This window comes from Spinacia oleracea, chromosome 6 (genome assembly GCF_020520425.1).
Source record: "Spinacia oleracea cultivar Varoflay chromosome 6, BTI_SOV_V1, whole genome shotgun sequence".
Lineage (NCBI taxonomy): Eukaryota > Viridiplantae > Streptophyta > Magnoliopsida > Caryophyllales > Amaranthaceae > Spinacia > Spinacia oleracea.
In genome coordinates, this window is record NC_079492.1 from 21,215,680 (window position 1) to 21,229,960 (window position 14,281).

Here is a 14,281-nt window from a genome sequence, read left to right on the forward strand (position 1 = left end):
GACGAGCCCTAGCTCCATGCAATGGCAAAAAGCCATACAATCTGAATTAGACTCCATGTCTGAAAACCAAGTTTGGTATTTGGTCGATTTGCCAGATGGCTACCAAGCCATAGGAAGCAAATGGCAAGTCCACAGTGTGGATTACAATGAAACCTTTTCGCCAGTTGCAATGCTAAAGTCTCTTCGAATAATATTAGCAGCTGCAAATTACGATTACGAAATATGGCAGATGAAAGTCAAAACCGCTTTCTTAAAAACGGCGTTTTAACAGAAACTGTGTTTATGACGCAGCCTGAGGGTTTTGAGGATCCGAAGAATGCTAAAAAGGTATGCAAGCTTAAGAAATCAATCTACGGATTGAAGCAAGCATCAAGGAGCTGGAATATACGTTTTGATGAAGCAGTAAGTGATTATGGTTTCATCAAGAACGCAGACGAATCTTGTGTATACAAGAAGGTCAGTGGGAGCAAAACTGCTTTTCTAGTATTATATGTCGACGGCATATTACTTATCGGAAATGACATTCCTATGTTGAACTCTGTCAAGATTTGGCTTGGGAAATGTTTTTCGATGAAGGATCTAGGAGAAGCACAGTACATACTGGGCATCAAGATTTACAGAGATAGATCTAAGAAGATGATTGGACTCAGTCAAAGCACTTATATCAATAAGGTGCTTGAAAGGTTAAATATGGCAGACTCCAAGCGAGGCTACCTATCCACCTCTCATGGAATGACTCTAAGCAAGACTCAGTGCCAAAACACTAGATGAGCGCAGACGAATGAGTGGAATTCATATGCATCATTGATTGGTTCAATAATGTATTCTATGGTATATACACGCCTGGATGTTGCGTATGCACTCAGTGCTACGAGCAGATACCAGTCAGACCTAGGAGAGGCACATTGGACTGCTGCCAAGAACATTCTGAAGTACCTGAAAAGGCACAAAGATGACTTCCTAGTCTATGGTGGAGATGATGAATTAATTGTTAAAGGCTATACGGACGCAAGTTTCCAAACCAACAAAGATGATTTCAGATCACAGACTGGGTTTGTCTTCTTCCTCAACGGAGGTGCAGTAAGCTGGAAAAGTGTTAAGCAAAGCACCATTGTGGATTCTACAACTGAAGCGGAGTACATTGCTGCACATGAAGCAGCAAAGGAAGCTATATGGCTAAGGAAGTTCATAGGTGAACTTGGTGTAGTCCCCTCCATTAAAGGACCAATAGCTCTGTATTGTGATAATAATGGAGCTATTGCACAGGCAAAGGAGCCTAGACACCACCAGAGAGTCAAGCATGTACTTCGTAGATTTCACCTTCTACGAGAGTTCGTTGAAAGAAAAGAAGTCGAGATAAGAAAGATTGGAACTGATGACAACATCTCAGATCCATTGACTAAACCTCTGCCGCAGGCGAAGCACAACTCGCACACTGCAGCTATGGGAATCAAGCATATTGGAGAATGGCATTGATGTCCTTATTTAATGTTTTAAAGTTTTAGATTTTAATACTTTGTAAAATATTATTAGTTAATCATTCACATTAAATGAATAGAATTCATTTTTGCATTTAATTTGTGGTTTATTAAATGAGGAGTCCCTTCAATTTGACGATATATTCAAGATAGACTGTCAAGACCAGTCCTGTGACTAAGAAATGTCTATCAAGTGAACTTGACTGTCAAAAGTTGAAAATGGTCCCTGGTCGGAGTTTTCTATAAAGATGGACGCATAGAAAACGTTAGACGGCTAGAATGCAAGATGACTAGTAGTTCTGTTTCTTGAACTATGTGGACATGGCAATGTCGTAATCATTTGCATATATAGATACTTACTTTGGGAAGACTAGTATCGGAAAGACCTATGAAACTTTACTATAAGAGATGAAAATCTGTCATAAGTAAATTTCATTAAAATTATTAGACACTAATCCTCAATACCTGAGGGATTTTAGATTACTTGTTTGAGAACTGCTTACTTTGACGTTGTCAACCGTCGCACCGTAAAAGGAGGATATAAAGGCAACGCTCAGGTAATCACCTATCAAACGAAGTCTAATCTCAAGATCGCAAGGTTGGGATTGTCCTCCCATAAATCGGGATGAGATCCTAAAAGTTGTACAAGGCCACTCGGAGAGCTAGAAACTGTAAAATTCATGGCCGTGCTCAGATGAATCATAGGCTATGATTATCTGTTTATTTGATCAGTTGAACTTTAAAACCGAGGAACACCTCTGGACATAATAAGGATGACAACTCTTACCTTATGTTCAAGAGCAAGCATCGAGTGACAAAGGAATTAGGAAATGCACACTTGTCCCTAAGGACAAGTGGGAGACTGAAGGAAATAATGCCCTTGGTCCAAGTATGCATTTAATGGTAAGTCTAATAAATGCGGTTCAGTATTAATTATGCAAGTTAATAATTCAGTGAGATCAAGTGAACTGTATGCCTAGCTAGAGGCCACTTCAGTTAAAGTGGATTAATGATATTAATCCACAGCTTACTCTTGACTGAACCCGTAGGGTCACATAAATAGTACGTAAACGGATCAAGTATTTAATGGCATTAAATACTCTATCTAATGGATATTCAAAATCGACGGATCTTGGTTTCAGTGGGAGCTGAGATCGTCAAAGGCAAGTAAATGAATACTCCGGAAACGATGATATTGCCGGAAACGGAAATATGGATCGTATCGAAAATATAAATATTATCCAAGTCGTAGATGTTGCCGGAAATGGAAACATGGTACGTATTGGAAAATATTATCGGAAATGGAAATATTGCCGGAATCGGAAATATTGCCGGAAACGGAAATATTGTCAGAATCTGAAATATTATCGGAATCGGAAAATAATTCCAGAAACGGAAATATTAAATATTTGTTCGATACGGAAATGAATTCCGGAATCGGAAATGTTAAATATTCTTCGTATCGGAAATGAATTCCGGAATCGGGAAATTAATCGGAAGCGCATCGTACGAATTAGCATCGGACGAGCTTGCTAGACGAAGGCCCAGCACGAAGCCAGGCCCGCGTCCAGCAAGCAATGGCGCGCCACACACAAACAGCCCAAGGTTGCGCCAGGCCCACCGCAAGGCAGGCCCAGCGCGCGCCCAAGGCTGCGGTAGCTCGCATTGGCTTCGTGGCCACGTGGGCTGCGTCGCTTGGGCTCAAGGCGCGCGCGCGCATGGCGCCCCTCGTGTGCTGTTGTGCGTGCGTGTGTGTTTGTGTTCACATACGAAACCTAAAGCGTATAGGATTCGTTTGATGATTAAATTCCTAATCCTAAAAGATAAATAAATTAAATAACAGTTCTGCTAGGATTCTAACTTAATTAATTCGTATCCTAGTAGGATTCGATTGCTTATTCCATAGCCTATAAATATGAGATCAATGCTCATAATTTAGAACGAGTTTGAAGCATTAAAAGGTAAGAATTTTGAGCAAAAATTCAGTCATACACCTTGCCCATATAGTCGAATATATTAGTACCTTAAGGGCGATTCTAGTTAGTCAATCTTAAGGCGGATCCGGACGTGCTGTGGACTTTCTACGGATGGACGACACTTGGAGTCCTAAAGACTTGTTCTTGTTCGGTTCGGGCGCAGGAAGGGAGGGCACGCTACAAAGAGTATGCATCCTAATTATGCTAATTGTTATGTGGCAATTAATTTGGATTCCTGGCTTTAATGGTTTTTCCGCATGATTTATATTCAGTTATATGTATCATAACCTAACGATAGTCACCCTTTTTTGAATTATAGTAGCCATATTTATGAAGTCGGGTTTTTGGTGAAATAAGTGTCCTTAAAACTGAAAAAATGGTTTCAAACTTTACATTTTCAGAATAGTAATGCAATCAGTGGAGATGACATTCGGCGCCTCTGCATCCCCTCTGCATTACTATGATATCAGCCTTGTTGATGGGTTCAACTTGTCGGTTTCTATGAAGCCGGTAAGGGGAGGGGTCGGGTGTGGTTAAATGTGATGCAGATCTGAATGTATGTTGTCCTTCAGCATTGGAAGTAAAGAAGGGGAATAAAGGTTGTAAGAGTGCTTGCCTAACTATGGAATCTGCTAAGTACTACTCTATAGGCGAGTTCTTAGACCCTAAAACCTGCAAGCCAATCATCTTTGCAATCTGTTGAAGGCCATTTTCCCAAAGGCATACACCTATGCGTTTGATGATTCTTCTAGTCTTAACAGATGCAGAGCTCCCATATATGTTGTTACATTCTGTCACCCAACATAACGTAGTTCATTATACGGATATAAAATACCAAGTATTAAAGATACAACTGCTCTACTGCTTCTGCAAGAGGAGGGGTTTAGTCGCGTAGATTGTGTTTTTAGTTTTGTAATTTCAAGGAGCTTTACTTAAAAGTGAGAGCGTCTGTCTCTAAAATAAATAATTCTCTAAGCATTTACTTTGCAAAATTCGGTTTTACCGGCTATATGAAGGCCTCAGATTCAAGCATGTAGATTTTACACATAATAGACCAAAATATGATGACTATAAACTTTAAAAACTTAAGCTTATGCATAATAAATACCCCAGAATATCACTCTACTACATAGACCATTATAGATGGTATAGTTACCCTTATTATTATTAAGAGTTACAAATTCCATCAATTCTACACATGGAGACTAAATGGTAATATAATGACCTTTAAATTGCGAATAGTGACTACAACTAACATGACTAACTATTATCTGACCAACACTCCGCAAAATCGCAAAATCACAAAATCATACATAATAAAATACAGTAAAATAACATCAAAGTTATTATTATAAATTCAAATCCTAATTTTGTAAATCAGTAAATCAACCCTAAATGTTGACCAAAAAACTTGAAATTAAACAAAAAATGCAATAAAAAAACCCTATTAAAAGCAACTAAAAACATCAATTGCGAATATATCACTACAAAATAAAGTCATTTTAGCAACACTTCAAATTTGTTGCTATTTTGAAGAAATCCGTTTCTAAGTCTAGTTAGCAACGGATTGGAAACGAAAAATAATGGTTACTAAAACGCTGGTTGCCATATGATATTAGCAACTAAATCCCAAACTATTTTGTTGCCATTTTGCATCCATGGAATATGGTTTCCATATTGGTTACCATGGCCAGGAATACGTTGCCATCCCTAGCAACGGATTCTTTACTTTGGTTGCTAGAAATAGCAACGAACTATTAAAAAACCGTTGCCACATCTAGCAACAACTTATTAATATTGGTTGCTAAAAATAACAACAAATTAACAACATTAGTTTCTAAAAAAAGGGCAACGAATATTTGTTTTAGTTTCTAATAGGAGAAACAAATTATTTATTTGGTTGCTAATAGTAGAAACAAATAATTTTTTTGTGGTTGCTAACAATGGAAACAAATTTATTTATTTGGTTGCTAACATTAGCTACAGATTATTTATTTATGTTGTTAATAATGGCAACAAATTATATATTTGGTTGCTAACATTAGCTACAGATTTTTTATTTATGTTGTAAATAATGGCAACGGATTGAAAACTTTAAGTTCCTAATAATTGCTATTAAAATAGCAACAGAATTTGCACTGGATATTTTTTTGGTTGCCAAACCTAGCAACAAAATATTTTTCTATTGCTTTATTTACAGCTCTATTTTCAAATTCTGAAATAAATTTAAATCAAATTTATTGATGCAATATTTATAACAACGAATAAATAATAAAAACTTTCATTAAAAAATCAATTCAAACCCTACAAAAGAAGTTTCATCCCAACAAAATTGCATATATATGCAATATATAACCTGTAATCCCCTAAATATAAGAGTTGTTTACCTGCTTTCACTAGAAAAAAAAAAAAACTCTACGCTAAACTAATTGTACAAATGCATTTCAATCAACAAGCGAAAAATAACACAAAGCAAAGAAATTTCTTCTGATAATCAGCATTCAAGATTAGCGCAAAATGACATTTTCAGTTAGGAAAAGAATCTGAGCTTGCATAGCCTTCATAGCATATGTTGTTTCTTTAAGCTATTTTGTTGTTTCGTCAAGCTTTTTTTCTGTTTCACTGAGCTTCGTTGTTGTTTCAACTAGGACTACCTTTGTTTCTTCAATCTCCTTTCCTTGTTCCAAATTTTTCGAAGAGAGTTATTCAACATTACTTGTCAAATTAGTCACTAGCTCATTCCGCACTTTCTTCAAACTTGGGTCGTTGTTTGGTTTCACATAAAAGTTGTCAGTTGTATTTCCAAGACCATACACTCTGCTATTCTTCCATCCACCTAAGGCTTCCAAAAACAACTCGTTCTTTGTTTTAGGATTCTCGTCCTCCAAGTTGGTAGATTTCTTGCTTTGAAAATCAGCCTGCCAAAAAGGTGAAAATATGTAATTTAGACTTATCATTTTCTGTTACAAAGGCATATGTGCATTAAATTAAATAAGTAGGAACTCACCCAAAATTTTCGTGACGTCTCGTCCACGAATTCACCATTCTCTTTAGCATGGCCTTTGTAATACACCTCATATGGAGTAGGCGGACGCAACAACTTTTGCTCCTGGTCATTTCAAGAAAATCATATAAATATACACGTTTTCAGGAAGTTGATCTACCAATTTGACAATCATCTCAAATTGTAGTCAGATATTTTATAAGAAACAGGAAAGAAAAGAATTTATATAACACACTAGGATAACTCCATGGTATTTTATTTGGTTTCAGGCTGAGCAGCTAAGGATAAGTTAAAGGCAGAACAAAATTATATGAATACAATTAAGTATACACAAGCCTACTGATAGGCTTGCTACTTCAAATTCATAGCCTAGCCTATCTGCCTCATAGCTCTAGCACTTCAGATTCATAGCTCGTATCATAACTGATTGCAGGGGACACTCGTTTAAGGGATGAAAACAAACAAACTTGCTGATCTAATGGCTATAAATGCGAGAGTAGAGAATACAGAGCAGAATGTAACAATTATATATCAGCAGCCACGTTTTTGTTGTATAACACTTTATCGTAGATCTGAGGATTAAGCGAATTGTGAGCAGTTCTTAGACATTAAGCATTCCCCAGATGACAAAGAATAATAACACATTCATGATGAGGAAAAAGATTAGAGAAAGTTTGTCCATTTGTCATCAGTTTGGCAGTTATTTTCTGGATGCACAGATTTGATGGAGACATACAATTTACAGCAGTGATGATACCAACAATGAATTAAAATAAATTTCAAAGAGGCCTCGGTTCTTAGCCTCGCGAGGAATTCCAAAGGGATCAATGAGCTCATCATTTACAACCTAGTCTTAGAGGATAAGGTATGAACCCAACCATATTCGCAGAAAGAAGAGATTGTAATTAACAATATGTATATGCATTAACATTTACTTGCACTTTGTATTTAGAGTACAGTATGCTGATAAAATGAGTGATCCACACCAAAGCTACTATTAACATGAAAAGATAGAAATTCAGTAGGCATGACAAAATAGGATAAGCTGAAATGTGGAGCACTAAAGAGTTCTCCTGGTCTAATATCCCATGTATAGAAAATCTAATCATAGATGGCATGTTGTCAGCAAATGTAGTTGCCTTCTGTCGCTGCTTTTAGAAGACTCTTCAATGATTTTCCTGATATATCCTGATCTGTAGGAAGTTTCTCCAAGTCTGAGATTTACATGGGTGGTACTGATCTTAACACTAATGAGATTTACATGAGTGGTATTAATCTTGACACTAATGATCATCTTCACAATCTTATTAGTTATATTAAGGAGATTTGCATGTGTTTTCAGCCATTTTCTTCCAGATCCCTAAAGCTGTTTTGCACCAGATAAATTGTTACAGTCTGGTCGCTGGTTCTACTCATACTTAAAAGTTAGTTCCCTATTAGCTAGGTCAGGTCACTCAACCAATCAAATATAGTGGCCTTAATTTTAAGAGATTACCCGCGTGGAACAACGTGTACTCTTTCCTAGCTCATATGGTTACTGTGGCCCTGTGGATGTAAACCAGCTTTGAAAGCACTTGGTGCAAAGGCAAGTATCTTGATCTGTTTGGCAACTCAAAGTGTCAACATTCCACCATGGAACTAGGGATCTATTATAACCTAGAGATGAACTAATTCCTGCAGGGAGGGTGACTTGCAATTGCGGAGAAGGTGAATCTAGAATAAGGTGGTCCCGGAACATTTCTTACGCCCAGACTATAATCTCATACAGTGTTCCAACCGGTGTTTTTCTGCTTACTCTTAAGAAGATGGTAAAAACCCAATCACTCCATACCCACCACCACTCCCGCCCCCCTCCCCCCAAAAAACTAGCAGTTCAAGTATCAACTTCACCTTGGAGCACATATAATCTCAATCTGATCACCTAGGCTAAGCTGAACTTCAACATATATCGGGACCATTTCTGGAATTAGAGGAACCCTTCTTCGACGTCCTCAGGCCTACCCACTCTTCAAACCTAAATATTCTGTTTGTAAGGAAAGTTAGGATGAAAGGAAACTGTTTATAAGGAAAGTTAGGATGAAAGGAAAAGTGTAATATAACAATAAAAAAAAAAGTAATAGATTTACTTTGAAAAAGATTAAAGAAAGTAGCTAGTTGCTGTTAGTATTACAGTTAGATTATAACAATTATATATTAGTCCTCTCAGTGTTGGACGTATGTTACTTCTATCACTCAGAGTTTCAGAAAGTTTTTTGATAAATCCTCGATAAAACAATATAAATGGGGGTTTTCCATCTATGCATCTGTTTAAAACTGATTCTACATAATAAACATTTCCTGTTGCTAAAATTTGATGAACACATAAACCTGAAGAGAATAGTCTCTTGAGTTCATAACCATGGAATAAACAGATCACAGTTAGAGGAGTTATAGCAAGTGCAATCATTAGAGTGATTTACAGCATCATTGCAATGAAGCTGAATCTTACAACAGGGCTTAGTCCTATTCTTAATGTTTCTGCTGCTCTCTTGGCCTTTGTTTTTATCAGAACTTGGAACAAAATCCTTAAGAAAGCTGGTTATTTCTGTTCCTTTCACTAAACAGGAGAACACCATGATTCAGACTTGTGCACTTGCTTGCTATAGCATTGCCATTGGAGGTTGTTAACACTTTATTTTTCAAGGTTTATTGCTGTAATTAATAACATGAATTCAAATTTATATATGATCATGTTTTTTCTTTGATGTAACAGGTGGATTTGGGTCTTCTCTTTTGGGATTGAACAAGAAGACTTATGAGTTAGCAGGAGTTAACATGGAAGGGAATTCTGCAGCAAGTTATAAGGATTTGAAAGTTGGAGATATCTAATTTTCCTGGATGTACTCTCAAGGGATAGACTCTAATATAGTTTTAATAGCTAAGCCATGTCTAAAGACAACATCCCCAACATATTTGAAGACCAAAAAGTTCCCCTTTTGAAAAACCACCAAAAGAATTATTTAGATAGTAATTATGATGATTATGATGAACACAACAACAATAACAGTACTAGTAGTCTTGTGAGGCGGGTACGACAGTACAGAGGCAAACAACGTAGAAAAATAAAAGACCAGAAAGCAGCAGCACATCCAGCATGGGTCAACTTTGGCCTTAACACACAAGTCTACATTTCAGGTTGTAACCAGTAGAACATTACAGAACACAGCAACAAACAGAACTAGATCAACAAACTGAGGTTCAGAACTTAGCAGACCAGGAATATTAGAACTTAGCAGACCAGAAATATGCGAACTCAGCAGACCGGGAATATCAAAACTTAGCAGACCCGATTTCAAGCAGCTTTGTAGAATTATGGTAGTCCATCATTAACCTAAATTGTGATGAACCCACCTCTAATTAACTATACTGATTTCCCATTTGTTTGTTGCTTTTGTTTATGCCTTTCAGATACCTATCACACTGACACACCCAAAAAGAAAGAGAGAAAAAGAGAAATCAAGAGTAATGGACTCACAAATTCCACAACAAGAACATACACAATTATGGGAAGGTTGGATACTTTGATTAACTCAAGGGCCACGTACAAAAGAACTCTTACAAAAACAAGCAACTTGAGGCTGCTAATCTCAAAAGGAATGACTTCAGGTCACAAGTCTCTAGTGCTCAATACAAAATAACACAATACCCCTTCTACAATTCACTCCCCTTCATTTAAACACGTACACTACCAAACCTACTGACAAAAGTTGCAACTGCTTCCCAGTTTACTGTTGTTGCTTCTTAATTTTTTTGGCCTTATTCTCCTTGTCTCTTTTGTTACTTCTGGTGTAGGTAATGGTGGCCGGTTGCTTCTGCCAGGTCATCACACTATCACACTGACACACCCAAAAAGAAAGAGAGAAGAAGAGAAATCAAGAGAGTCAACTTTAGACTTAGTGGTATCCTACTTATTTTCTGTTACCAATGCCCCATCTTGTTAACAACTGATTCAGATTCCAGCACTCCCAAGAACATGCTCGAAAAAAGTTAACAACTGACCAACCAGCAATCCTAGCTCCAATGAACTTGTTACTTGCTACTCTATGGACTGTCTAATGCAAGTCTAACACACTAAACTTACAAATCCAGCAAGAATCTAAGCTCCAACATATTGGCAAGGAAAATTCGAATCCTAACAAAGTGCAACGATTTTCAGAGTACTTTTCTGCTAGGTAGCACCGATACGGATACGGGAACGGATACGGGGACGGGTACGGGGACGGAAAACGACAAAACCAAAATTTCTAAAAACGGGTACGGCTTGAATTCGGCAAAAAAAATATATATATATTACAAATACGTTTTGAGTAATTTTAAAATCCGATTTTCGATAACATAATACAAATTCATTTAAATTGAGAAAAAAAGGTACATATTTAAGCTTTAATCAAAACTCAAAAAAAAAAAAAAGTGTCCTGCAGAGTAAAAGAGTGGACAAATTAATGTTGACAACTAATCTTTTATAAGAAATTCAAAAAAAAAGAAATAAATAATACTTGGTACTATAAAGTGGACAAAGGTTGACATCTAGACTCTTAGTAATACAACACCAAAACCACGACAGGTACAAATCAAGAGAACAAAGAATTAATCCATATTTGTGGTGGATCCCAAATTCCCAAGTATTATCGCACTTCCTCGTCGTTGTTCGCTCCTTCGCTGAATCGTTGTCGCACACTCGCACTTCACTGTAGGTGACTCCGCACCAGAAGTTCGCCGCCGCCTGGCCGGCAAGGATGAACACCGGCGGCGAGGGAACAAGAAGAAGACCAGCGTCGAAGAACGGAAGAAGAGTCAAAAGAGAGGTGAGAGAAATTTGGGATTTGCGAAAAAACCCTAAAAATTCGAATTTGGGTCTTAATGGCTGTTGGGTACTTGGTTTTTGTCCAAATACGTACCCACCTGCGTACCCACCCCGTACCCAGCCGTACCCATTTTCGGCCCACGTACCCAGAATTCGGATTCGTTTTGGGGACGTTTCCTGGGCGTACCCGTCCCGTACCCGTACCGTACCCGTACCCGGTACGGGAAACGGGTGTACCCAGCCGTTCCCGTGATTCATAGCTTCTCAGCCAACTAAACACTTATTACAATTTCGCTTCTGAAAATCTACTATTGAAACTAGCAACTGTAGAGTAAAACCCAACTCAAATATCAAAAAAACAAACTATTGAACTAATTCTTTACTAAAACAAAGTTCTAACATCGCCCCACTTACCTGATTGTGCTAGTATATTTGATACTAAAACATAGTTCTCTACTCTATTTGGATCTAGTTGTAGCAGTTTCTCAGCTGCCATTCTTCCTAAATACTTATTGCCATGAGTCCTACAAGAGCTAACCAAAGAAGTCCAAATTTTAGCGTCAGCTTCCATGGGCATGTCTTTCACAAACTCCATTGCTTCATACAGGTATGTCATTGATTTTTCTGGAAATCTGGAGAAAGCTGTCTCTCTATTCTCTCCTCTTCTTGCCCCCTTAACTAGCAACCTTTTAGTTGACCCGAAATACTGTCATGTACAGGATGCTATGACACCGCTGTCACACCCCAGCCTCCTACCAAATCCCAGCCAGTAAAAAAGCTGCCCCCACAGACCTCTTTAGGCAGGCTAAAGCTTGGAACCTACTCAGATTAAGGGTAGTGATATCATCAGGTTTCCATTTGGCAGGGTATCAACTATGGCCTGGCTGTAACTGCAAGGAGAAAACTACCGAAGCAATGTATCAACTATGGCATAGTTGCTAGCTACTTCTATGCGTAAGGATGGCTTTCTCATCAACTAAAACTAACCAAATACTCATCAACACTAAAGCCAACCACATCTATTTTTTGAAAATTATGCATTTCTCATTGAAAACCTTTTATGATATTCAATTACCAAAATTTTATCATTTATTTAACCCACCCATTAACACTAATTCACCCACTCAATTTAGAAAATCAATTGGAAAAAAAACAGAGGAACACTCTAAATAACTGAACTTAAATAAATATAAATAAATAAAGATAACTGACTCAATTTTAATAATTAAGGACAATAATAAATACCTGGAAACCCACGATTAGCAAAGCAAGACTGGTCGGAATCCCGTATCGATGCCACCCGACGATGACAAGGAAAAACGGGAAAATTAGTTGTTTAGAATTGAGATAAATTAAACTCGTTTACAGGTTTCTATCCAAAATCATTTGAGTTTAATCAATTCAGATAGAATATTCAGTAAAGAATCAATTCGTTCATCATTTGAAACCTAACATTTAATATTTAAAAACATATTAAACAGAGTAGATGAGGAAGAAGGAGAAGAGTTACGTTCCGGCACCGGTTCCGGAAGTGTGCACGGCGTGACAGAACGAGATGAGGAAGGAGAAGGCGGGGAGGAGCAGAAGGTGAGTTTTTTTTTTGGTGAACTGTAGACGGTGGTGAGAAAAAGGGATTTCTAGGGCTTTGGGCCAGTTAGTTATTTCATCTCCTTTTTTTTGGAGTTAATTTTTTTAATAACTTAATGTTTTAGGCTGCAAAATTTTTGGAAACTCCGCCAAAATTAAAACTAGCCAAAAAATTACGTTTTTAAAATTTGTTTAAAAATAGATGGTAAAATAATTTATTTTCAATTACAATAATAAAAGGATGGTAATAATTATAAGTTATACAAGTAAATTAGTTTTCAACCACTAAAAATTAGTTTTAATAATAAAAAAGAATCTAGTCAAAATTAATAATTTCATAAAGGGCTACCCAAGTTCAAAGTATAATTAAAAACAAGTTCAAATAAGTTCGCATAAATTCAAGTGAGTAATCGTTTGAAAAGATATATAAGACTAAGTTTCACTAATAATATTTGAATTTCCATGTTTGAGATATTTGAATTTCATTTGTAAATATTGGTCACTATGAAAAACTAAGGACCCTAGATCAATCAGATGAATCATAATATTTTACATATAATTACTACGGTTTTATAAAGATAGTGTTTTGTTCATCTTACTAGGTAAGTCATATGGAGTAATTGCACAACATATATAATTTTATTTGTTTATTGCTAAAATTATAGTTATTACTCGGTTAACGTGCACGTGTATAAATTTGATGTAAGGATGGTCTGTTTTAGTTATAGTTATAGATGATTACTTATTTCATGAAAAGTAAGTTGAGATCGATAAGCTCTAATAATTTCAGATAAGTCTGATTAAGATAATTAATAAGGTGTGTTATATTCACCTTTTAACGTATCTGATTTTAAATGGACCTAATTAACATGCATAACCTATTAATCATAACTTATTAAGTTGTGATTTGTACTTGGTCGAATATTAATCAAGCTCGAGAAGAATTTACAATTTAACTACTCGATCAAAATAGAAACTGGCACTATCGCACGGTAATTACAATAAGTAATTATATTTACTCCTTACACTCATAGGTTCAATTCTCTACCGTTAAAAAAAGTTAATACACTAAATCCAGATTTTCTACTTTGTTATCGTTTTTCCCCTACAACTATTTATGTTCGCTATCCGTATATTTTTCTATAATGCTGCATAGTATGGAATATAAAATATGTATAATTTATCTTTCCACATGACTATAGACTTTATTTAACCTTTATTCATACAATTAAGAATTATTTAACCTTTATTTTATCTATTTTTATGATGACAAAAGAATATTACAATCACCAAGATCATTTACACACGTTGACCTTTGAATTCTTGCAGATAAGGCTAGTCAAACTTAATGAAATGAACACCTCCTACTTTTAGGTAATTATCATAAAAATAT

At 36.4% G+C, this 14,281-nt stretch overlaps 1 long non-coding RNA gene across 1 annotated transcript; it reads right to left on the bottom strand.

Moving 5' to 3' along the window:
- Positions 1-5,725: 5,725 nt before the first annotated feature.
- LOC110792288 (uncharacterized) lies at positions 5,726-12,934 on the bottom strand. Its single transcript, XR_002534339.2, has 4 exons — positions 12,812-12,934; positions 12,547-12,574; positions 6,462-6,563; positions 5,726-6,372 (listed from the first exon to the last, which is right to left on the bottom strand). It is a non-coding gene; the product is annotated as an uncharacterized lncRNA (long non-coding RNA).
- Between the last annotated feature and the right edge of the window lie 1,347 nt (positions 12,935-14,281).